The 25,164-nt window shown below is 45.6% G+C and overlaps 15 non-coding genes across 15 annotated transcripts; all 15 read left to right on the top strand.

Annotated features, from left to right (window-relative positions):
• Positions 1-32: 32 nt before the first annotated feature.
• On the top strand, positions 33-105 carry trnaf-gaa (transfer RNA phenylalanine (anticodon GAA)). The gene has a single exon. It is a non-coding gene; the product is annotated as a tRNA-Phe (tRNA).
• A 2,391-nt stretch (positions 106-2,496) lies between these two features.
• On the top strand, positions 2,497-2,568 carry trnad-guc (transfer RNA aspartic acid (anticodon GUC)). The gene has a single exon. It is a non-coding gene; the product is annotated as a tRNA-Asp (tRNA).
• Positions 2,569-2,679: 111 nt separating this feature from the next.
• On the top strand, positions 2,680-2,752 carry trnaf-gaa (transfer RNA phenylalanine (anticodon GAA)). Its single transcript has one exon. It is a non-coding gene; the product is annotated as a tRNA-Phe (tRNA).
• A 1,779-nt stretch (positions 2,753-4,531) lies between these two features.
• On the top strand, positions 4,532-4,603 carry trnad-guc (transfer RNA aspartic acid (anticodon GUC)). Its single transcript has one exon. It is a non-coding gene; the product is annotated as a tRNA-Asp (tRNA).
• Positions 4,604-4,714: 111 nt separating this feature from the next.
• Positions 4,715-4,787, top strand: trnaf-gaa (transfer RNA phenylalanine (anticodon GAA)). The gene has a single exon. It is a non-coding gene; the product is annotated as a tRNA-Phe (tRNA).
• A 3,886-nt stretch (positions 4,788-8,673) lies between these two features.
• trnad-guc (transfer RNA aspartic acid (anticodon GUC)) lies at positions 8,674-8,745 on the top strand. The gene has a single exon. It is a non-coding gene; the product is annotated as a tRNA-Asp (tRNA).
• A 111-nt stretch (positions 8,746-8,856) lies between these two features.
• trnaf-gaa (transfer RNA phenylalanine (anticodon GAA)) lies at positions 8,857-8,929 on the top strand. Its single transcript has one exon. It is a non-coding gene; the product is annotated as a tRNA-Phe (tRNA).
• A 2,391-nt stretch (positions 8,930-11,320) lies between these two features.
• Positions 11,321-11,392, top strand: trnad-guc (transfer RNA aspartic acid (anticodon GUC)). Its single transcript has one exon. It is a non-coding gene; the product is annotated as a tRNA-Asp (tRNA).
• A 111-nt stretch (positions 11,393-11,503) lies between these two features.
• trnaf-gaa (transfer RNA phenylalanine (anticodon GAA)) lies at positions 11,504-11,576 on the top strand. Its single transcript has one exon. It is a non-coding gene; the product is annotated as a tRNA-Phe (tRNA).
• Positions 11,577-13,355: 1,779 nt separating this feature from the next.
• Positions 13,356-13,427, top strand: trnad-guc (transfer RNA aspartic acid (anticodon GUC)). The gene has a single exon. It is a non-coding gene; the product is annotated as a tRNA-Asp (tRNA).
• Positions 13,428-13,538: 111 nt separating this feature from the next.
• Positions 13,539-13,611, top strand: trnaf-gaa (transfer RNA phenylalanine (anticodon GAA)). Its single transcript has one exon. It is a non-coding gene; the product is annotated as a tRNA-Phe (tRNA).
• A 3,001-nt stretch (positions 13,612-16,612) lies between these two features.
• trnad-guc (transfer RNA aspartic acid (anticodon GUC)) lies at positions 16,613-16,684 on the top strand. Its single transcript has one exon. It is a non-coding gene; the product is annotated as a tRNA-Asp (tRNA).
• Positions 16,685-16,795: 111 nt separating this feature from the next.
• On the top strand, positions 16,796-16,868 carry trnaf-gaa (transfer RNA phenylalanine (anticodon GAA)). Its single transcript has one exon. It is a non-coding gene; the product is annotated as a tRNA-Phe (tRNA).
• Positions 16,869-23,400: 6,532 nt separating this feature from the next.
• On the top strand, positions 23,401-23,472 carry trnad-guc (transfer RNA aspartic acid (anticodon GUC)). The gene has a single exon. It is a non-coding gene; the product is annotated as a tRNA-Asp (tRNA).
• Positions 23,473-23,583: 111 nt separating this feature from the next.
• On the top strand, positions 23,584-23,656 carry trnaf-gaa (transfer RNA phenylalanine (anticodon GAA)). Its single transcript has one exon. It is a non-coding gene; the product is annotated as a tRNA-Phe (tRNA).
• The last annotated feature ends 1,508 nt before the right edge of the window (positions 23,657-25,164 follow it).

Genomic DNA, 25,164 nt, shown 5'->3' with positions numbered 1-25,164 from the left:
AATGATGGCCAGAAGAAGTCATCGGGTGTTGTGCCAAAATAGCTCAGTTGGGAGAGCGTTAGACTGAAGATCTAAAGGTCCCTGGTTCGATCCCGGGCTTCGGCATTACACCACCTCTGTCTTGCGTACGATGCCAAGAGTCCCCTAACCTTTTGTTTTTGTACTTAAGACGGTTTGGAAGGTAGTCTCTATGTGTGCCATTCTGTGATTTCAGGTTGTTTTACGGAGCAAGCATGTGTAAGAACTTAGTCAACCCACTGACACAGCTTGAGTGTAAATGTCATCTTAAAATAACAACAATTGTGTTTCTGCCTGATTTCAGGCCAGGGACCTTTCACGTGTGAGGCAAACTTGATAACCGCTACACCACAGATACCGGCGACTTTGACGAGCTACTTCAGAGCGTAGGCAAAAGCAGGCTTTCACATTCAGGCCCGTAGGTAACGTTCCTTTTCAAATGCAGATTGACGGAGAACGTAGGGGCGTAATTTGACAAGTGATGCATTTTTGTCCAACCTTGAGCGATTAAAAGTAATGGCATCAGAACAGCGTAAGTACACCAGGGGCATGGCCGGGGCCAGTGCTGTTCCAGTCCTCGTTAGTATAGTGGACAGGATCTCCGCCTGTTGTAATTGACATCCTAGGGCTGCTGCTGCAAGTGCAGCTATTTTTCATTGGAGAAAGTCTCTATTTCGATTAATAGTATGTGGTGGCTTTGTCCAAACTGAGGCTGTTTAGAAATTGGTTCTTAACTTTCTTCTGTAGTCTCGCATAACCCTTTTCGATTTCTTTGACCAATTTGCACATGCTGTTTGCCATTTCGCGTGCACCAAGAAGAGGGCATGCAATTGCAGGAAAGGAACTCCTCAACAGGTAACTCAAAACTGAAATTGAACGACGACCATTGCAAGCATGTGTAAGTACTTAGTCAACCCACTGACACAGCTTGAGTGTGAATGTCATCTTAAAATAACAACAATTGTGTTTCTGCCTGGTTTCAGGCCAGGGACCTTTCACGTGTGAGGCGAACTTGATAACCGCTACACCACAGAAATCGGCGACTTTGACGAGCTACTTCAGAGCGTAGCTTCCCAGCAAGAAGAATACCACGGTCGTGGAAGTTTACTCCTCAGGGGTTTTGGGATGAAAGGATCTTTATCGAACTTTGTAGTACTAAAACCAAAAGTGTTGCCTTTCTAATTGTTAGAGCTGAGACAACCCCTTTTACAAGGCAATCCACCCAGACTGACTGTGCACATGATAATGGATAGCAAAAGGGTTTCTGCCTGATTTCGAACGAGGGACCTTTATGCATGTTAGGCCAAGGTGATATCCACTACACTACAGAATTTAGCCACGTAGGGTATTACTTTCAGAGGGTAGCATCTAACCACAAAGCGACACATTATCGTGCAAGGTCGACTCTAAGGGGCTTTCCAAAATCCTAGTGCACAATAGGTACTTTCTCAGCTTAATGGGGACCATGCTCATATGTGGAGGCTGATCGGTCCAATGCTAAGCCAGTGTAGCGTGGAGAGGGGATTGAAGCTGTGGTAATTGACATCCTAGGGGTGCTGCTTCAGTGCAGCTGTTTTTCATGGGAGAAACAAAGGCTGTTTAGAAATTGGTTCTTAACAATCTTCTGTAGTCTCGCAAAACCCTTTTTGATTTCTTTGACCAATTTGCACATGCTGTTTGCCATATCGCGTCCAACAAGAAGAGGGCGCGCAATTGTAGTCAACAGATACTCAAAACTGAAATTGAATAACGACCATTGCAACTTTAGCCAGTAATCGTCCGCTCTGTCAAAGACACAGCCTTTTTTCGGCGACTACTCTGGAGTGACTGCAAAAGATCTAACAGGCAAAAGCAAGTTTTCACATTCAGGCCCGTAGGTAACGTTCCTTTTCAAATGCAGATTGACGGAGAACGTAGGAGCGTAATTGGACAATTGATTCATTTTTGTCCAACCTTGAGCGAGTAAAAGTAATGGCATCAGAACGGCGTAACTACACCAGGGGCATGGCCGGGGGCAGTGCTGTTCCAGTCCTCGTTAGTATAGTGGACAGTATCTCCGCCTTTTGTAATTGACATCCTAGGGCTGCTGCTGCAAGTGCAGCTATTTTTCATGGGAGAAAGTCTCTATTTCCATTAATAGTATGTGGTGGCTTTGTCCAAACTGAGGCTGTTTAGAAATTGGTTCTTAACTTTCTTCTGTAGTCTCGCATAACCCTTTTCGATTTCTTTGACCAATTTGCACTTGCTGCTTGCCCTTTTCGATTTCTTTGACCAATTTGCACATGCTGTTTGCCATATCGCGTGCACCAAGAAGAGGGCATGCATTTGCAGGAAAGGAACTCCTCAACAGGTACTCAAAACTGAAATTGAACGACGACCATTGCAACTTTAGCCAGTAATGGTCCGCTCAGTCAAAGGCACACAGCCTTTGTCCAGCGACTACTCTGGCGTGACTGCAAACGAGCAGTGCTTTTCCAGTCCTCGTTAGTATAGTGGACAGTATCTCCGCCTGTCACGCGGAAGACCGGGGTTCGATTCCCCGACGGGGAGAGTCTTTTTGCCTTTGTCCCGGACAGTTGAAATTTCCCGCAATACGTCTTCGGCTTGGTTGAGGAGGCTTGCATTTCCAAATGATGGCCAGAAGAAGTCATCGGGTGTTGTGCCAAAATAGCTCAGTTGGGAGAGCGTTAGACTGAAGATCTAAAGGTCCCTGGTTCGATCCCGGGCTTCGGCATTACACCACCTCTGTCTTGCGTACGATGCCAAGAGTCCCCTAACCTTTTGTTTTTGTACTTAAGACGGTTTGGAAGGTAGTCTCTATGTGTACCATTCTGTGATTTCAGGTTGTTTTACGAAGCAAGCATGTGTAAGAACTTAGTCAACCCACTGACACAGCTTGAGTGTAAATGTCATCTTAAAATAACAACAATTGTGTTTCTGCCTGATTTCAGGCCAGGGACCTTTCACGTGTGAGGCAAACTTGATAACCGCTACACCACAGATACCGGCGACTTTGACGAGCTACTTCAGAGCGTAGGCAAAAGCAGGCTTTCACATTCAGGCCCGTAGGTAACGTTCCTTTTCAAATGCAGATTGCCGGAGAACGTAGGGGCGTAATTTGACAAGTGATGCATTTTTGTCCAACCTTGAGCGATTAAAAGTAATGGCATCAGAACAGCGTAAGTACACCAGGGGCATGGCCGGGGCCAGTGCTGTTCCAGTCCTCGTTAGTATAGTGGACAGGATCTCCGCCTGTTGTAATTGACATCCTAGGGCTGCTGCTGCAAGTGCAGCTATTTTTCATTGGAGAAAGTCTCTATTTCGATTAATAGTATGTGGTGGCTTTGTCCAAACTGAGGCTGTTTAGAAATTGGTTCTTAACTTTCTTCTGTAGTCTCGCATAACCCTTTTCGATTTCTTTGACCAATTTGCACATGCTGTTTGCCATATCGCGTGCACCAAGAAGAGGGCATGCAATTGCAGGAAAGGAACTTCTCAACAGGTAACTCAAAACTGAAATTGAACGACGACCATTGCAAGCATGTGTAAGAACTTAGTCAACCCACTGACACAGCTTGAGTGTGAATGTCATCTTAAAATAACAACAATTGTGTTTCTGCCTGGTTTCAGGCCAGGGACCTTTCACGTGTGAGGCGAACTTGATAACCGCTACACCACAGAAATCGGCGACTTTGACGAGCTACTTCAGAGCGTAGCTTCCCAGCAAGAAGAATACCACGGTCGTGGAAGTTTACTCCTCAGGGGTTTTGGGATGAAAGGATCTTTATCGAACTTTGTAGTACTAAAACCAAAAGTGTTGCCTTTCTAATTGTTAGAGCTGAGACAACCCCTTTTACAAGGCAATCCACCCAGACTGACTGTGCACATGATAATGGATAGCAAAAGGGTTTCTCCCTGATTTCGAACGAGGGACCTTTATGCATGTTAGGCCAAGGTGATATCCACTACACTACAGAATTTAGCCACGTAGGGTATTACTTTCAGAGGGTAGCATCTAACCACAAAGCGACACATTATCGTGCAAGGTCGACTTTAAGGGGCTTTCCAAAATCCTAGTGCACAATAGGTACTTTCTCAGCTTAATGGGGACCATGCTCATATGTGGAGGCTGATCGGTCCAATGCTAAGCCAGTGTAGCGTGGAGAGGGGATTGAAGCTGTGGTAATTGACATCCTAGGGCTGCTTCTTCAGTGCAGCTGTTTTTCATGGGAGAAACAAAGGCTGTTTAGAAATTGGTTTTTAACAATCTTCTGTAGTCTCGCAAAACCCTTTTTGATTTCTTTGACCAATTTGCACATGCTGTTTGCCATATCGCGTGCAACAAGAAGAGGGCATGCAATTGCAGGAAAGGAACTCCTCAACAGGTACTCAAAACTGAAATTGAACGACGACCATTGCAACTTTAGCCAGTAATGGTCCGCTCAGTCAAAGGCACACAGCCTTTGTCCAGCGACTACTCTCGCGTGACTGCAAACGAGCAGTGCTTTTCCAGTCCTTGTTAGTATAGTGGACAGTATCTCCGCCTGTCACGCGGAAGACCGGGGTTCGATTCCCCGACGGGGAGAGTCTTTTTGCCTTTGTCCCGGACAGTTGAAATTTCCCGCAATACGTCTTCGGCTTGGTTGAGGAGGCTTGCATTTCCAAATGATGGCCAGAAGAAGTCATCGGGTGTTGTGCCAAAATAGCTCAGTTGGGAGAGCGTTAGACTGAAGATCTAAAGGTCCCTGGTTCGATCCCGGGCTTCGGCATTACACCACCTCTGTCTTGCGTACGATGCCAAGAGTCCCCTAACATTTTGTTTTTGTACTTAAGACGGTTTGGAAGGTAGTCTCTATGTGTGCCATTGTGTGATTTCAGGTTGTTTTACGGAGCAAGCATGTGTAAGAACTTAGTCAACCCACTGACACAGCTTGAGTGTAAATGTCATCTTAAAATAACAACAATTGTGTTTCTGCCTGATTTCAGGCCAGGGACCTTTCACGTGTGAGGCAAACTTGATAACCGCTACACCACAGATACCGGCGACTTTGACGAGCTACTTCAGAGCGTAGGCAAAAGCAGGCTTTCACATTCAGGCCCGTAGGTAACGTTCCTTTTCAAATGCAGATTGCTGGAGAACGTAGGGGCGTAATTTGACAAGTGATGCATTTTTGTCCAACCTTGAGCGATTAAAAGTAATGGCATCAGAACAGCGTAAGTACACCAGGGGCATGGCCGGGGCCAGTGCTGTTCCAGTCCTCGTTAGTATAGTGGACAGGATCTCCGCCTGTTGTAATTGACATCCTAGGGCTGCTGCTGCAAGTGCAGCTATTTTTCATTGGAGAAAGTCTCTATTTCGATTAATAGTATGTGGTGGCTTTGTCCAAACTGAGGCTGTTTAGAAATTGGTTCTTAACTTTCTTCTGTAGTCTCGCACAACCCTTTTCGATTTCTTTGACCAATTTGCACATGCTGTTTGCCATATCGCGTGTACCAAGAAAAGGGCATGCAATTGCAGGAAAGGAACTCCTCAACAGGTAACTCAAAACTGAAATTGAACGACGACCATTGCAAGCATGTGTAAGAACTTAGTCAACCCACTGACACAGCTTGAGTGTGAATGTCATCTTAAAATAACAACAATTGTGTTTCTGCCTGGTTTCAGGCCAGGGACCTTTCACGTGTGAGGCGAACTTGATAACCGCTACACCACAGAAATCGGCGACTTTGACGAGCTACTTCAGAGCGTAGCTTCCCAGCAAGAAGAATACCACGGTCGTGGAAGTTTACTCCTCAGGGGTTTTGGGATGAAAGGATCTTTATCGAACTTTGTAGTACTAAAACCAAAAGTGTTGCCTTTCTAATTGTTAGAGCTGAGACAACCCCTTTTACAAGGCAATCCACCCAGACTGACTGTGCACATGATAAAGGATAGCAAAAGGGTTTCTGCCTGATTTCGAACGAGTGACCTTTATGCATGTTAGGCCAAGGTGATATCCACTACACTACAGAATTTAGCCACGTAGGGTATTACTTTCAGAGGGTAGCATCTAAGCACAAAGCGACACATTATCGTGTAAGGTCGACTCTAAGGGGCTTTCCAAAATCCTAGTGCACAATAGGTACTTTCTCAGCTTAATGGGGACCATGCTCATATGTGGAGGCTGATCGGTCCAATGCTAAGCCAGTGTAGCGTGGAGAGGGGATTGAAGCTGTGGTAATTGACATCCTAGGGCTGCTTCTTCAGTGCAGCTGTTTTTCATGGGAGAAACAAAGGCTGTTTAGAAATTGGTTCTTAACAATCTTCTGTAGTCTCGCAAAACCCTTTTTGATTTCTTTGACCAATTTGCACATGCTGTTTGCCATATCGCGTCCAACAAGAAGAGGGCGCGCAATTGTAGTCAACAGATACTCAAAACTGAAATTGAATAACGACCATTGCAACTTTAACCAGTAATCGTCCGCTCTGTCAAAGACACAGCCTTTTTTCGGCGACTACTCTGGAGTGACTGCAAAAGATCTAACAGGCAAAAGCAGGTTTTCACATTCAGGCCCGTAGGTAACGTTCCTTTTCAAATGCAGATTGACGGAGAACGTAGGAGCGTAATTTGACAATTGATTCATTTTTGTCCAACCTTGAGCGAGTAAAAGTAATGGCATCAGAACGGCGTAACTACACCAGGGGCATGGCCGGGGGCAGTGCTGTTCCAGTCCTCGTTAGTATAGTGGACAGTATCTCCGCCTGTTGTAATTGACATCCTAGGGCTGTTACTGCAAGTGCAGCTATTTTTCATGGGAGAAAGTCTCTATTTCGATTAATAGTATGTGGTGGCTTTGTCCAAACTGAGGCTGTTTAGAAATTGGTTCTTAACTTTCTTCTGTAGTCTCGCATAATCCTTTTCGATTTCTTTGACCAATTTGCACTTGCTGCTTGCCCTTTTCGATTTCTTTGACCAATTTGCACATGCTGTTTGCCATATCGCGTGGACCAAGAAGAGGGCATGCAATTGCAGGAAAGGAACTCCTCAACAGGTAACTCAAAACTGAAATTGAACGACGACCATTGCAAGCATGTGTAAGAACTTAGTCAACCCACTGACACAGCTTGAGTGTGAATGTCATCTTAAAATAACAACAATTGTGTTTCTGCCTGGTTTCAGGCCAGGGACCTTTCACGTGTGAGGCGAACTTGATAACCGCTACACCACAGAAATCGGCGACTTTGACGAGCTACTTCAGAGCGTAGCTTCCCAGCAAGAAGAATACCACGGTCGTGGAAGTTTACTCCTCAGGGGTTTTGGGATGAAAGGATCTTTATCGAACTTTGTAGTACTAAAACCAAAAGTGTTGCCTTTCTAATTGTTAGAGCTGAGACAACCCCTTTTACAAGGCAATCCACCCAGACTGACTGTGCACATGATAATGGATAGCAAAAGGGTTTCTGCCTGATTTCGAACGAGGGACCTTTATGCATGTTAGGCCAAGGTGATATCCACTACACTACAGAATTTAGCCACGTAGGGTATTACTTTCAGAGGGTAGCATCTAAGCACAAAGCGACACATTATCGTGCAAGGTCGACTCTAAGGGGCTTTCCAAAATCCTAGTGCACAATAGGTACTTTCTCAGCTTAATGGGGACCATGCTCATATGTGGAGGCTGATCGGTCCAATGCTAAGCCAGTGTAGCGTGGAGAGGGGTTTGAAGCTGTGGTAATTGACATCCTAGGGCTGCTTCTTCAGTGCAGCTGTTTTTCATGGGAGAAACAAAGGCTGTTTAGAAATTGGTTTTTAACAATCTTCTGTAGTCTCGCAAAACCCTTTTTGATTTCTTTGACCAATTTGCACATGCTGTTTGCCATATCGCGTCCAACAAGAAGAGGGCGCGCAATTGTAGTCAACAGATACTCAAAACTGAAATTGAATAACGACCATTGCAACTTTAGCCAGTAATCGTCCGCTCTGTCAAAGACACAGCCTTTTTTCGGCGACTACTCTGGAGTGACTGCAAAAGATCTAACAGGCAAAAGCAGGTTTTCACATTCAGGCCCGTAGGTAACGTTCCTTTTCAAATGCAGATTGACGGAGAACGTAGGAGCGTAATTTGACAATTGATTCATTTTTGTCCAACCTTGAGCGAGTAAAAGTAATGGCATCAGAACGGCGTAACTACACCAGGGGCATGGCCGGGGGCAGTGCTGTTCCAGTCCTCGTTAGTATAGTGGACAGTATCTCCGCCTGTTGTAATTGACATCCTAGGGCTGCTGCTGCACGTGCAGCTATTTTTCATGGGAGAAAGTCTCTATTTCCATTAATAGTATGTGGTGGCTTTGTCCAAACTGAGGCTGTTTACAAATTGGTTCTTAACTTTCTTCTGTAGTCTCGCATAACCCTTTTCGATTTCTTTGACCAATTTGCACTTGCTGCTTGCCCTTTTCGATTTCTTTGACCAATTTGCACATGCTGTTTGCCATATCGCGTGCACCAAGAAGAGGGCATGCAATTGCAGGAAAGGAACTCCTCAACAGGTACTCAAAACTGAAATTGAACGACGACCATTGCAACTTTAGCCAGTAATGGTCCGCTCAGTCAAAGGCACACAGCCTTTGTCCAGCGACTACTCTGGCGTGACTGCAAACGAGCAGTGCTTTTCCAGTCCTCGTTAGTATAGTGGACAGTATCTCCGCCTGTCACGCGGAAGACCGGGGTTCGATTCCCCGACGGGGAGAGTCTTTTTGCCTTTGTCCCGGACAGTTGAAATTTCCCGCAATACGTCTTCGGCTTGGTTGAGGAGGCTTGCATTTCCAAATGATGGCCAGAAGAAGTCATCGGGTGTTGTGCCAAAATAGCTCAGTTGGGAGAGCGTTAGACTGAAGATCTAAAGGTCCCTGGTTCGATCCCGGGCTTCGGCATTACACCACCTCTGTCTTGCGTACGATGCCAAGAGTCCCCTAACCTTTTGTTTTTGTACTTAAGACGGTTTGGAAGGTAGTCTCTATGTGTGCCATTCTGTGATTTCAGGTTGTTTTACGGAGCAAGCATGTGTAAGAACTTAGTCAACCCACTGACACAGCTTGAGTGTAAATGTCATCTTAAAATAACAACAATTGTGTTTCTGCCTGATTTCAGGCCAGGGACCTTTCACGTGTGAGGCAAACTTGATAACCGCTACACCACAGATACCGGCGACTTTGACGAGCTACTTCAGAGCGTAGGCAAAAGCAGGCTTTCACATTCAGGCCCGTAGGTAACGTTCCTTTTCAAATGCAGATTGACGGAGAACGTAGGGGCGTAATTTGACAAGTGATGCATTTTTGTCCAACCTTGAGCGATTAAAAGTAATGGCATCAGAACAGCGTAAGTACACCAGGGGCATGGCCGGGGCCAGTGCTGTTCCAGTCCTCGTTAGTATAGTGGACAGGATCTCCGCCTGTTGTAATTGACATCCTAGGGCTGCTGCTGCAAGTGCAGCTATTTTTCATTGGAGAAAGTCTCTATTTCGATTAATAGTATGTGGTGGCTTTGTCCAAACTGAGGCTGTTTAGAAATTGGTTCTTAACTTTCTTCTGTAGTCTCGCATAACCCTTTTCGATTTCTTTGACCAATTTGCACATGCTGTTTGCCATTTCGCGTGCACCAAGAAGAGGGCATGCAATTGCAGGAAAGGAACTCCTCAACAGGTAACTCAAAACTGAAATTGAACGACGACCATTGCAAGCATGTGTAAGTACTTAGTCAACCCACTGACACAGCTTGAGTGTGAATGTCATCTTAAAATAACAACAATTGTGTTTCTGCCTGGTTTCAGGCCAGGGACCTTTCACGTGTGAGGCGAACTTGATAACCGCTACACCACAGAAATCGGCGACTTTGACGAGCTACTTCAGAGCGTAGCTTCCCAGCAAGAAGAATACCACGGTCGTGGAAGTTTACTCCTCAGGGGTTTTGGGATGAAAGGATCTTTATCGAACTTTGTAGTACTAAAACCAAAAGTGTTGCCTTTCTAATTGTTAGAGCTGAGACAACCCCTTTTACAAGGCAATCCACCCAGACTGACTGTGCACATGATAATGGATAGCAAAAGGGTTTCTGCCTGATTTCGAACGAGGGACCTTTATGCATGTTAGGCCAAGGTGATATCCACTACACTACAGAATTTAGCCACGTAGGGTATTACTTTCAGAGGGTAGCATCTAACCACAAAGCGACACATTATCGTGCAAGGTCGACTCTAAGGGGCTTTCCAAAATCCTAGTGCACAATAGGTACTTTCTCAGCTTAATGGGGACCATGCTCATATGTGGAGGCTGATCGGTCCAATGCTAAGCCAGTGTAGCGTGGAGAGGGGATTGAAGCTGTGGTAATTGACATCCTAGGGGTGCTGCTTCAGTGCAGCTGTTTTTCATGGGAGAAACAAAGGCTGTTTAGAAATTGGTTCTTAACAATCTTCTGTAGTCTCGCAAAACCCTTTTTGATTTCTTTGACCAATTTGCACATGCTGTTTGCCATATCGCGTCCAACAAGAAGAGGGCGCGCAATTGTAGTCAACAGATACTCAAAACTGAAATTGAATAACGACCATTGCAACTTTAGCCAGTAATCGTCCGCTCTGTCAAAGACACAGCCTTTTTTCGGCGACTACTCTGGAGTGACTGCAAAAGATCTAACAGGCAAAAGCAAGTTTTCACATTCAGGCCCGTAGGTAACGTTCCTTTTCAAATGCAGATTGACGGAGAACGTAGGAGCGTAATTGGACAATTGATTCATTTTTGTCCAACCTTGAGCGAGTAAAAGTAATGGCATCAGAACGGCGTAACTACACCAGGGGCATGGCCGGGGGCAGTGCTGTTCCAGTCCTCGTTAGTATAGTGGACAGTATCTCCGCCTTTTGTAATTGACATCCTAGGGCTGCTGCTGCAAGTGCAGCTATTTTTCATGGGAGAAAGTCTCTATTTCCATTAATAGTATGTGGTGGCTTTGTCCAAACTGAGGCTGTTTAGAAATTGGTTCTTAACTTTCTTCTGTAGTCTCGCATAACCCTTTTCGATTTCTTTGACCAATTTGCACTTGCTGCTTGCCCTTTTCGATTTCTTTGACCAATTTGCACATGCTGTTTGCCATATCGCGTGCACCAAGAAGAGGGCATGCATTTGCAGGAAAGGAACTCCTCAACAGGTACTCAAAACTGAAATTGAACGACGACCATTGCAACTTTAGCCAGTAATGGTCCGCTCAGTCAAAGGCACACAGCCTTTGTCCAGCGACTACTCTGGCGTGACTGCAAACGAGCAGTGCTTTTCCAGTCCTCGTTAGTATAGTGGACAGTATCTCCGCCTGTCACGCGGAAGACCGGGGTTCGATTCCCCGACGGGGAGAGTCTTTTTGCCTTTGTCCCGGACAGTTGAAATTTCCCGCAATACGTCTTCGGCTTGGTTGAGGAGGCTTGCATTTCCAAATGATGGCCAGAAGAAGTCATCGGGTGTTGTGCCAAAATAGCTCAGTTGGGAGAGCGTTAGACTGAAGATCTAAAGGTCCCTGGTTCGATCCCGGGCTTCGGCATTACACCACCTCTGTCTTGCGTACGATGCCAAGAGTCCCCTAACCTTTTGTTTTTGTACTTAAGACGGTTTGGAAGGTAGTCTCTATGTGTACCATTCTGTGATTTCAGGTTGTTTTACGAAGCAAGCATGTGTAAGAACTTAGTCAACCCACTGACACAGCTTGAGTGTAAATGTCATCTTAAAATAACAACAATTGTGTTTCTGCCTGATTTCAGGCCAGGGACCTTTCACGTGTGAGGCAAACTTGATAACCGCTACACCACAGATACCGGCGACTTTGACGAGCTACTTCAGAGCGTAGGCAAAAGCAGGCTTTCACATTCAGGCCCGTAGGTAACGTTCCTTTTCAAATGCAGATTGCCGGAGAACGTAGGGGCGTAATTTGACAAGTGATGCATTTTTGTCCAACCTTGAGCGATTAAAAGTAATGGCATCAGAACAGCGTAAGTACACCAGGGGCATGGCCGGGGCCAGTGCTGTTCCAGTCCTCGTTAGTATAGTGGACAGGATCTCCGCCTGTTGTAATTGACATCCTAGGGCTGCTGCTGCAAGTGCAGCTATTTTTCATTGGAGAAAGTCTCTATTTCGATTAATAGTATGTGGTGGCTTTGTCCAAACTGAGGCTGTTTAGAAATTGGTTCTTAACTTTCTTCTGTAGTCTCGCATAACCCTTTTCGATTTCTTTGACCAATTTGCACATGCTGTTTGCCATATCGCGTGCACCAAGAAGAGGGCATGCAATTGCAGGAAAGGAACTTCTCAACAGGTAACTCAAAACTGAAATTGAACGACGACCATTGCAAGCATGTGTAAGAACTTAGTCAACCCACTGACACAGCTTGAGTGTGAATGTCATCTTAAAATAACAACAATTGTGTTTCTGCCTGGTTTCAGGCCAGGGACCTTTCACGTGTGAGGCGAACTTGATAACCGCTACACCACAGAAATCGGCGACTTTGACGAGCTACTTCAGAGCGTAGCTTCCCAGCAAGAAGAATACCACGGTCGTGGAAGTTTACTCCTCAGGGGTTTTGGGATGAAAGGATCTTTATCGAACTTTGTAGTACTAAAACCAAAAGTGTTGCCTTTCTAATTGTTAGAGCTGAGACAACCCCTTTTACAAGGCAATCCACCCAGACTGACTGTGCACATGATAATGGATAGCAAAAGGGTTTCTCCCTGATTTCGAACGAGGGACCTTTATGCATGTTAGGCCAAGGTGATATCCACTACACTACAGAATTTAGCCACGTAGGGTATTACTTTCAGAGGGTAGCATCTAACCACAAAGCGACACATTATCGTGCAAGGTCGACTTTAAGGGGCTTTCCAAAATCCTAGTGCACAATAGGTACTTTCTCAGCTTAATGGGGACCATGCTCATATGTGGAGGCTGATCGGTCCAATGCTAAGCCAGTGTAGCGTGGAGAGGGGATTGAAGCTGTGGTAATTGACATCCTAGGGCTGCTTCTTCAGTGCAGCTGTTTTTCATGGGAGAAACAAAGGCTGTTTAGAAATTGGTTTTTAACAATCTTCTGTAGTCTCGCAAAACCCTTTTTGATTTCTTTGACCAATTTGCACATGCTGTTTGCCATATCGCGTGCAACAAGAAGAGGGCATGCAATTGCAGGAAAGGAACTCCTCAACAGGTACTCAAAACTGAAATTGAACGACGACCATTGCAACTTTAGCCAGTAATGGTCCGCTCAGTCAAAGGCACACAGCCTTTGTCCAGCGACTACTCTCGCGTGACTGCAAACGAGCAGTGCTTTTCCAGTCCTTGTTAGTATAGTGGACAGTATCTCCGCCTGTCACGCGGAAGACCGGGGTTCGATTCCCCGACGGGGAGAGTCTTTTTGCCTTTGTCCCGGACAGTTGAAATTTCCCGCAATACGTCTTCGGCTTGGTTGAGGAGGCTTGCATTTCCAAATGATGGCCAGAAGAAGTCATCGGGTGTTGTGCCAAAATAGCTCAGTTGGGAGAGCGTTAGACTGAAGATCTAAAGGTCCCTGGTTCGATCCCGGGTTTCGGCATTACACCACCTCTGTCTTGCGTACGATGCCAAGAGTCCCCTAACCTTTTGTTTTTGTACTTAAGACGGTTTGGAAGGTAGTCTCTATGTGTGCCATTCTGTGATTTCAGGTTGTTTTACGGAGCAAGCATGTGTAAGAACTTAGTCAACCCACTGACACAGCTTGAGTGTAAATGTCATCTTAAAATAACAACAATTGTGTTTCTGCCTGATTTCAGGCCAGGGACCTTTCACGTGTGAGGCGAACTTGATAACCGCTACACCACAGATACCGGCGACTTTGACGAGCTACTTCAGAGCGTAGGCAAAAGCAGGCTTTCACATTCAGGCCCGTAGGTAACGTTCCTTTTCAAATGCAGATTGCCGGAGAACGTAGGGGCGTAATTTGACAAGTGATGCATTTTTGTCCAACCTTGAGCGATTAAAAGTAATGGCATCAGAACAGTGTAACTACACCAGGGGCATGGCCGGGGCCAGTGCTGTTCCAGTCCTCGTTAGTATAGTGGACAGTATCTCCGCCTGTTGTAATTGACATCCTAGGGCTGCTGCTGCAAGTGCAGCTATTTTTCATTGGAGAAAGTCTCTATTTCGATTAATAGTATGTGGTGGCTTTGTCCAAACTGAGGCTGTTTAGAAATTGGTTCTTAACTTTCTTCTGTAGTCTCGCATAACCCTTTTCGATTTCTTTGACCAATTTGCACATGCTGTTTGCCATATCGCGTGCACCAAGAAGAGGGCATGCAATTGCAGGAAAGGAACTCCTCAACAGGTAACTCAAAACTGAAATTGAACGACGACCATTGCAAGCATGTGTAAGAACTTAGTCAACCCACTGACACAGCTTGAGTGTGAATGTCATCTTAAAATAACAACAATTGTGTTTCTGCCTGGTTTCAGGCCAGGGACCTTTCACGTGTGAGGCGAACTTGATAACCGCTACACCACAGAAATCGGCGACTTTGACGAGCTACTTCAGAGCGTAGCTTCCCAGCAAGAAGAATACCACGGTCGTGGAAGTTTACTCCTCAGGGGTTTTGGGATGAAAGGATCTTTATCGAACTTTGTAGTACTAAAACCAAAAGTGTTGCCTTTCTAATTGTTAGAGCTGAGACAACCCCTTTTACAAGGCAATCCACCCAGACTGACTGTGCACATGATAATGGATAGCAAAAGGGTTTCTGCCTGATTTCGAACGAGGGACCTTTATGCATGTTAGGCCAAGGTGATATCCACTACACTACAGAATTTAGCCACGTAGGGTATTACTTTCAGAGGGTAGCATCTAACCACAAAGCGACACATTATCGTGCAAGGTCGACTTTAAGGGGCTTTCCAAAATCCTAGTGCACAATAGGCACTTTCTCAGCTTAATGGGGACCATGCTCATATGTGGAGGCTGATCGGTCCAATGCTAAGCCAGTGTAGCGTGGAGAGGGGATTGAAGCTGTGGTAATTGACATCCTAGGGGTGCTGCTTCAGTGCAGCTGTTTTTCATGGGAGAAACAAAGGCTGTTTAGAAATTGGTTCTTAACAATCTTCTGTAGTCTCGCAAAACCCTTTTTGATTTCTTTGACCAATTTGCACATGCTGTTTGCCATATCGCGTCCAACAAGAAGAGGGCGCGCAATTGTAGTCAACAGATACTCAAAACTGAAATTGAATAACGACCATTGCAACTTTAGCCAGTAATCGTCCGCTCTGTCAAAGACACAGCCTTTTTTCGGCGACTACTCTGGAGTGACTGCAAAAGATCTAACAGGCACATGATAATGGATAGCAAAAGGGTTTCTGCCTGATTTCGAACGAGGGACCTTTATGCATGTTAGGCCAAGGTGATATCCACTACACTACAGAATTTAGCCACGTAGGGTATTACTTTCAGAGGGTAGCATCTAACCACAAAGCGACACATTATCGTGCAAGGTCGACTCTAAGGGGCTTTCCAAAATCCTAGTGCACAATAGGTACTTTCTCAGCTTAATGGGGACCATGCTCATATGTGGAGGCTGATCGGTCCAATGCTAAGCCAGTGTAGCGTGGAGAGGGGATTGAAGCTGTGGTAATTGACATCCTAGGGGTGCTGCTTCAGTGCAGCTGTTTTTCATGGGAGAAACAAAGGCTGTTTAGAAATTGGTTCTTAACAATCTTCTGTAGTCTCGCAAAACCCTTTTTGATTTCTTTGACCAATTTGCACATGCTGTTTGCCATATCGCGTCCAACAAGAAGAGGGCGCGCAATTGTAGTCAACAGATACTCAAAACTGAAATTGAATAACGACCATTGCAACTTTAGCCAGTAATCGTCCGCTCTGTCAAAGACACAGCCTTTTTTCGGCGACTACTCTGGAGTGACTGCAAAAGATCTAACAGGCAAAAGCAGGTTTTCACATTCAGGCCCGTAGGTAACGTTCCTTTTCAAATGCAGATTGACGGAGAACGTAGGAGCGTAATTGGACAATTGATGCATTTTTGTCCAACCTTGAGCGATTAAAAGTAATGGCATCAGAACGGCGTAACTACACCAGGGGCATGGCCGGGGGCAGTGCTGTTCCAGTCCTCGTTAGTATAGTGGACAGTATCTCTGCCTTTTGTAATTGACATCCTAGGGCTGCTGCTGCAAGTGCAGCTATTTTTCATGGGAGAAAGTCTCTATTTCGATTAATAGTATGTGGTGGCTTTGTCCAAACTGAGGCTGTTTAGAAATTGGTTCTTAACTTTCTTCTGTAGTCTCGCATAACCCTTTTCGATTTCTTTGACCAATTTGCACTTGCTGCTTGCCCTTTTCGATTTCTTTGACCAATTTGCACATGCTGTTTGCCATATCGCGTGCACCAAGAAGAGGGCATGCAATTGCAGGAAAGGAACTCCTCAACAGGTACTCAAAACTGAAATTGAACGACGACCATTGCAACTTTAGCCAGTAATGGTCCGCTCAGTCAAAGGCACACAGCCTTTGTCCAGCGACTACTCTGGCGTGACTGCAAACGAGCAGTGCTTTTCCAGTCCTCGTTAGTATAGTGGACAGTATCTCCGCTTGTCACGCGGAAGACCGGGGTTCGATTCCCCGACGGGGAGAGTCTTTTTGCCTTTGTCCCGGTCAGTTGAAATTTCCCGCAATACGTCTTCGGCTTGGTTGAGGAGGCTTGCATTTCCAAATGATGGCCAGAAGAAGTCATCGGGTGTTGTGCCAAAATAGCTCAGTTGGGAGAGCGTTAGACTGAAGATCTAAAGGTCCCTGGTTCGATCCCGGGCTTCGGCATTACACCACCTCTGTCTTGCGTACGATGCCAAGAGTCCCCTAACATTTTGTTTTTGTACTTAAGACGGTTTGGAAGGTAGTCTCTATGTGTGCCATTGTGTGATTTCAGGTTGTTTTACGGAGCAAGCATGTGTAAGAACTTAGTCAACCCACTGACACAGCTTGAGTGTAAATGTCATCTTAAAATAACAACAATTGTGTTTCTGCCTGATTTCAGGCCAGGGACCTTTCACGTGTGAGGCAAACTTGATAACCGCTACACCACAGATACCGGCGACTTTGACGAGCTACTTCAGAGCGTAGGCAAAAGCAGGCTTTCACATTCAGGCCCGTAGGTAACGTTCCTTTTCAAATGCAGATTGCCGGAGAACGTAGGGGCGTAATTTGACAAGTGATGCATTTTTGTCCAACCTTGAGCGATTAAAAGTAATGGCATCAGAACAGCGTAACTACACCAGGGGCATGGCCGGGCCCAGTGCTGTTCCAGTCCTCGTTAGTATAGTGGACAGGATCTCCGCCTGTTGTAATTGACATCCTAGGGCTGCTGCTGCAAGTGCAGCTATTTTTCATTGGAGAAAGTCTCTATTTCGATTAATAGTATGGGGTGGCTTTGTCCAAACTGAGGCTGTTTAGAAATTGGTTCTTAACTTTCTTCTGTAGTCTCGCACAACCCTTTTCGATTTCTTTGACCAATTTGCACATGCTGTTTGCCATATCGCGTGTACCAAGAAAAGGGCATGCAATTGCAGGAAAGGAACTCCTCAACAGGTAACTCAAAACTGAAATTGAACGACGACCATTGCAAGCATGTGTAAGAACTTAGTCAACCCACTGACACAGCTTGAGTGTGAATGTCATCTTAAAATAACAACAATTGTGTTTCTGCCTGGTTTCAGGCCAGGGACCTTTCACGTGTGAGGCGAACTTGATAACCGCTACACCACAGAAATCGGCGACTTTGACGAGCTACTTCAGAGCGTAGCTTCCCAGCAAGAAGAATACCACGGTCGTGGAAGTTTACTCCTCAGGGGTTTTGGGATGAAAGGATCTTTATCGAACTTTGTAGTACTAAAACCAAAAGTGTTGCCTTTCTAATTGTTAGAGCTGAGACAACCCCTTTTACAAGGCAATCCACCCAGACTGACTGTGCACATGATAATGGATAGCAAAAGGGTTTCTGCCTGATTTCGAACGAGGGACCTTTATGCATGTTAGGCCAAGGTGATATCCACTACACTACAGAATTTAGCCACGTAGGGTATTACTTTCAGAGGGTAGCATCTAACCACAAAGCGACACATTATCGTGCAAGGTCGACTCTAAGGGGCTTTCCAAAATCCTAGTGCACAATAGGTACTTTCTCAGCTTAATGGGGACCATGCTCATATGTGGAGGCTGATCGGTCCAATGCTAAGCCAGTGTAGCGTGGAGAGGGGATTGAAGCTGTGGTAATTGACATCCTAGGGGTGCTGCTTCAGTGCAGCTGTTTTTCATGGGAGAAACAAAGGCTGTTTAGAAATTGGTTCTTAACAATCTTCTGTAGTCTCGCAAAACCCTTTTTGATTTCTTTGACCAATTTGCACATGCTGTTTGCCATATCGCGTCCAACAAGAAGAGGGCGCGCAATTGTAGTCAACAGATACTCAAAACTGAAATTGAATAACGACCATTGCAACTTTAGCCAGTAATCGTCCGCTCTGTCAAAGAAACAGCCTTTTTTCGGCGACTACTCTGGAGTGACTGCAAAAGATCTAACAGGCAAAAGCAGGTTTTCACATTCAGGCCCGTAGGTAACGTTCCTTTTCAAATGCAGATTGACGGAGAACGTAGGAGCGTAATTTGACAATTGATTCATTTTTGTCCAACCTTGAGCGAGTAAAAGTAATGGCATCAGAACGGCGTAACTACACCAGGGGCATGGCCGGGGGCAGTGCTGTTCCAGTCCTCGTTAGTATAGTGGACAGTATCTCCGCCTGTTGTAATTGACATCCTAGGGCTGCTGCTGCAAGTGCAGCTATTTTTCATGGGAGAAAGTCTCTATTTCCATTAATAGTATGTGGTGGCTTTGTCCAAACTGAGGCTGTTTACAAATTGGTTCTTAACTTTCTTCTGTAGTCTTGCATAACCCTTTTCGATTTCTTTGACCAATTTGCACTTGCTGCTTGCCCTTTTCGATTTCTTTGACCAATTTGCACATGCTGTTTGCCATATCGCGTGCACCAAGAAGAGGGCATGCAATTGCAGGAAAGGAACTCCTCAACAGGTACTCAAAACTGAAATTGAACGACGACCATTGCAACTTTAGCCAGTAATGGTCCGCTCAGTCAAAGGCACACAGCCTTTGTCCAGCGACTACTCTGGCGTGACTGCAAACGAGCAGTGCTTGTCCAGTCCTCGTTAGTATAGTGGACAGTATCTCCGCCTGTCACGCGGAAGACCGGGGTTTGATTCCCCGACGGGGAGAGTCTTTTTGCCTTTGTCCCGGACAGTTGAAATTTCCCGCAATACGTCTTCGGCTTGGTTGAGGAGGCTTGCATTTCCAAATGATGGCCAGAAGAAGTCATCGGGTGTTGTGCCAAAATAGCTCAGTTGGGAGAGCGTTAGACTGAAGATTTAAAGGTCCCTGGTTCAATCCCGGGCTTCGGCATTACACCACCTCTGTCTTGCGTACGATGCCAAGAGTCCCCTAACCTTTTGTTTTTGTACTTAAGACGGTTTGGAAGGTAGTCTCTATGTGTGCCATTGTGTGATTTCAGGTTGTTTTACGGAGCAAGCATGTGTAAGAACTTAGTCAACCCACTGACACAGCTTGAGTGTAAATGTCATCTTAAAATAACAACAATTGTGTTTCTGCCTGATTTCAGGCCAGGGACCTTTCACGTGTGAGGCAAACTTGATAACCGCTACACCACAGATACCGGCGACTTTGACGAGCTACTTCAGAGCGTAGGCAAAAGCAGGCTTTCACATTCAGGCCCGTAGGTAACGTTCCTTTTCAAATGCAGATTGCCGGAGAACGTAGGGGCGTAATTTGACAAGTGATGCATTTTTGTCCAACCTTGAGCGATTAAAAGTAATGGCATCAGAACAGCGTAACTACACCAGGGGCATGGCCGGGCCCAGTGCTGTTCCAGTCCTCGTTAGTATAGTGGACAGGATCTCCGCCTGTTGTAATTGACATCCTAGGGCTGCTGCTGCAAGTGCAGCTATTTTTCATTGGAGAAAGTCTCTATTTCGAATAATAGTATGTGGTGGCTTTGTCCAAACTGAGGCTGTTTAGAAATTGGTTCTTAACTTTCTTCTGTAGTCTCGCATAACCCTTTTCGATTTCTTTGACCAATTTGCACATGCTGTTTGCCATATCGCGTGCACCAAGAAGAGGGCATGCAATTGCAGGAAAGGAACTCCTCAACAGGTAACTCAAAACTGAAATTGAAGACGACCATTGCAAGCATGTGTAAGAACTTAGTCAACCCACTGACACAGCTTGAGTGTGAATGTCATCTTAAAATAACAACAATTGTGTTTCTGCCTGGTTTCAGGCCAGGGACCTTTCACGTGTGAGGCGAACTTGATAACCGCTACACCACAGAAATCGGCGACTTTGACGAGCTACTTCAGAGCGTAGCTTCCCAGCAAGAAGAATACCACGGTCGTGGAAGTTTACTCCTCAGGGGTTTTGGGATGAAAGGATCTTTATCGAACTTTGTAGTACTAAAACCAAAAGTGTTGCCTTTCTAATTGTTAGAGCTGAGACAACCCCTTTTACAAGGCAATCCACCCAGACTGACTGTGCACATGATAATGGATAGCAAAAGGGTTTCTCCCTGATTTCGAACGAGGGACCTTTATGCATGTTAGGCCAAGGTGATATCCACTACACTACAGAATTTAGCCACGTAGGGTATTACTTTCAGAGGGTAGCATCTAACCACAAAGCGACACATTATCGTGCAAGGTCGACTCTAAGGGGCTTTCCAAAATCCTAGTGCACAATAGGTACTTTCTCAGCTTAATGGGGACCATGCTCATATGTGGAGGCTGATCGGTCCAATGCTAAGCCAGTGTAGCGTGGAGAGGGGATTGAAGCTGTGGTAATTGACATCCTAGGGGTGCTGCTTCAGTGCAGCTGTTTTTCATGGGAGAAACAAAGGCTGTTTAGAAATTGGTTCTTAACAATCTTCTGTAGTCTCGCAAAACCCTTTTTGATTTCTTTGACCAATTTGCACATGCTGTTTGCCATATCGCGTCCAACAAGAAGAGGGCGCGCAATTGTAGTCAACAGATACTCAAAACTGAAATTGAATAACGACCATTGCAACTTTAGCCAGTAATCGTCCGCTCTGTCAAAGACACAGCCTTTTTTCGGCGACTACTCTGGAGTGACTGCAAAAGATCTAACAGGCAAAAGCAGGTTTTCACATTCAGGCCCGTAGGTAACGTTCCATTTCAAATGCAGATTGACGGAGAACGTAGGAGCGTAATTGGACAATTGATTCATTTTTGTCCAACCTTGAGCGAGTAAAAGTAATGGCATCAGAACGGCGTAACTACACCAGGGGCATGGCCGGGGGCAGTGCTGTTCCAGTCCTCGTTAGTATAGTGGACAGTATCTCCGCCTGTTGTAATTGACATCCTAGGGCTGCTGCTGCAAGTGCAGCTATTTTTCATGGGAGAAAGTCTCTATTTCGATTAATAGTATGTGGTGGCTTTGTCCAAACTGAGGCTGTTTAGAAATTGGTTCTTAACTTTCTTCTGTAGTCTCGCATAACCCTTTTCGATTTCTTTGACCAATTTGCACTTGCTGCTTGCCCTTTTCGATTTCTTTGACCAATTTGCACATGCTGTTTGCCATATCGCGTGCACCAAGAAGAGGGCATGCAATTGCAGGAAAGGAACTCCTCAACAGGTAACTCAAAACTGAAATTGAACGACGACCATTGCAAGCATGTGTAAGTACTTAGTCAACCCACTGACACAGCTTGAGTGTGAATGTCATCTTAAAATAACAACAATTGTGTTTCTGCCTGGTTTCAGGCCAGGGACCTTTCACGTGTGAGGCGAACTTGATAACCGCTACACCACAGAAATCGGCGACTTTGACGAGCTACTTCAGAGCGTAGCTTCCCAGCAAGAAGAATACCACGGTCGTGGAAGTTTACTCCTCAGGGGTTTTGGGATGAAAGGATCTTTATCGAACTTTGTAGTACTAAAACCAAAAGTGTTGCCTTTCTAATTGTTAGAGGTGAGACAACCCCTTTTACAAGGCAATCCACCCAGACTGACTGTGCACATGATAATGGATAGCAAAAGGGTTTCTGCCTGATTTCGAACGAGGGACCTTTATGCATGTTAGGCCAAGGTGATATCCACTACACTACAGAATTTAGCCACGTAGGGTATTACTTTCAGAGGGTAGCATCTAACCACAAAGCGACACATTATCGTGCAAGGTCGACTCTAAGGGGCTTTCCAAAATCCTAGTGCACAATAGGTACTTTCTCAGCTTAATGGGGACCATGCTCATATGTGGAGGCTGATCGGTCCAATGCTAAGCCAGTGTAGCGTGGAGAGGGGATTGAAGCTTTGGTAATTGACATCCTAGGGGTGCTGCTTCAGTGCAGCTGTTTTTCATGGGAGAAACAAAGGCTGTTTAGAAATTGGTTCTTAACAATCTTCTGTAGTCTCGCAAAACCCTTTTTGATTTCTTTGACCAATTTGCACATGCTGTTTGCCATATCGCGTCCAACAAGAAGAGGGCGCGCAATTGTAGTCAACAGATACTCAAAACTGAAATTGAATAACGACCATTGCAACTTTAGCCAGTAATCGTCCGCTCTGTCAAAGACACAGCCTTTTTTCGGCGACTACTCTGGAGTGACTGCAAAAGATCTAACAGGCAAAAGCAGGTTTTCACATTCAGGCCCGTAGGTAACGTTCCTTTTCAAATGCAGATTGACGGAGAACGTAGGAGCGTAATTTGACAATTGATTCATTTTTGTCCAACCTTGAGCGAGTAAAAGTAATGGCATCAGAACGGCGTAACTACACCAGGGGCATGGCCGGGGGCAGTGCTGTTCCAGTCCTCGTTAGTATAGTGGACAGTATCTCCGCCTGTTGTAATTGACATCCTAGGGCTGCTGCTGCACGTGCAGCTATTTTTCATGGGAGAAAGTCTCTATTTCCATTAATAGTATGTGGTGGCTTTGTCCAAACTGAGGCTGTTTACAAATTGGTTCTTAACTTTCTTCTGTAGTCTCGCATAACCCTTTTCGATTTCTTTGACCAATTTGCACTTGCTGCTTGCCCTTTTCGATTTCTTTGACCAATTTGCACATGCTGTTTGCCATATCGCGTGCACCAAGAAGAGGGCATGCAATTGCAGGAAAGGAACTCCTCAACAGGTACTCAAAACTGAAATTGAACGACGACCATTGCAACTTTAGCCAGTAATGGTCCGCTCAGTCAAAGGCACACAGCCTTTGTCCAGCGACTACTCTGGCGTGACTGCAAACGAGCAGTGCTTTTCCAGTCCTCGTTAGTATAGTGGACAGTATCTCCGCCTGTCACGCGGAAGACCGGGGTTCGATTCCCCGACGGGGAGAGTCTTTTTGCCTTTGTCCCGGACAGTTGACATTTCCCGCAATACGTCTTCGGCTTGGTTGAGGAGGCTTGCATTTCCAAATGATGGCCAGAAGAAGTCATCGGGTGTTGTGCCAAAATAGCTCAGTTGGGAGAGCGTTAGACTGAAAATCTAAAGGTCCCTGGTTCGATCCCGGGCTTCGGCATTACACCACCTCTGTCTTGCGTACGATGCCAAGAGTCCCCTAACCTTTTGTTTTTGTACTTAAGACGGTTTGGAAGGTAGTCTCTATGTGTGCCATTCTGTGATTTCAGGTTGTTTTACGGAGCAAGCATGTGTAAGAACTTAGTCAACCCACTGACACAGCTTGAGTGTAAATGTCATCTTAAAATAACAACAATTGTGTTTCTGCCTGATTTCAGGCCAGGGACCTTTCACGTGTGAGGCAAACTTGATAACCGCTACACCACAGATACCGGCGACTTTGACGAGCTACTTCAGAGCGTAGGCAAAAGCAGGCTTTCACATTCAGGCCCGTAGGTAACGTTCCTTTTCAAATGCAGATTGCCGGAGAACGTAGGGGCGTAATTTGACAAGTGATGCATTTTTGTCCAACCTTGAGCGATTAAAAGTAATGGCATCAGAACAGCGTAAGTACACCAGGGGCATGGCCGGGGCCAGTGCTGTTCCAGTCCTCGTTAGTATAGTGGACAGGATCTCCGCCTGTTGTAATTGACATCCTAGGGCTGCTGCTGCAAGTGCAGCTATTTTTCATTGGAGAAAGTCTCTATTTCGATTAATAGTATGTGGTGGCTTTGTCCAAACTGAGGCTGTTTAGAAATTGGTTCTTAACTTTCTTCTGTAGTCTCACATAACCCTTTTCGATTTCTTTGACCAATTTGCACATGCTGTTTGCCATATCGCGTGCACCAAGAAGAGGGCATGCAATTGCAGGAAAGGAACTCCTCAACAGGTAACTCAAAACTGAAATTGAACGACGACCATTGCAAGCATGTGTAAGTACTTAGTCAACCCACTGACACAGCTTGAGTGTGAATGTCATCTTAAAATAACAACAATTGTGTTTCTGCCTGGTTTCAGGCCAGGGACCTTTCACGTGTGAGGCGAACTTGATAACCGCTACACCACAGAAATCGGCGACTTTGACGAGCTACTTCAGAGCGTAGCTTCCCAGCAAGAAGAATACCACGGTCGTGGAAGTTTACTCCTCAGGGGTTTTGGGATGAAAGGATCTTTATCGAACTTTGTAGTACTAAAACCAAAAGTGTTGCCTTTCTAATTGTTAGAGCTGAGACAACCCCTTTTACAAGGCAATCCACCCAGACTGACTGTGCACATGATAATGGATAGCAAAAGGGTTTCTGCCTGATTTCGAACGAGGGACCTTTATGCATGTTAGGCCAAGGTGATATCCACTACACTACAGAATTTAGCCACGTAGGGTATTACTTTCAGAGGGTAGCATCTAACCACAAAGCGACACATTATCGTGCAAGGTCGACTCTAAGGGGCTTTCCAAAATCCTAGTGCACAATAGGTACTTTCTCAGCTTAATGGGGACCATGCTCATATGTGGAGGCTGATCGGTCCAATGCTAAGCCAGTGTAGCGTGGAGAGGGGATTGAAGCTGTGGTAATTGACATCCTAGGGGTGCTGCTTCAGTGCAGCTGTTTTTCATGGGAGAAACAAAGG

This window comes from Channa argus, unplaced genomic scaffold (assembly GCF_033026475.1).
Source record: "Channa argus isolate prfri unplaced genomic scaffold, Channa argus male v1.0 Contig138, whole genome shotgun sequence".
Lineage (NCBI taxonomy): Eukaryota > Metazoa > Chordata > Actinopteri > Anabantiformes > Channidae > Channa > Channa argus.
The sequence above is the reverse complement of the archived record's forward strand: the minus strand, read 5'-3'. Positions and strand labels throughout refer to the sequence as shown.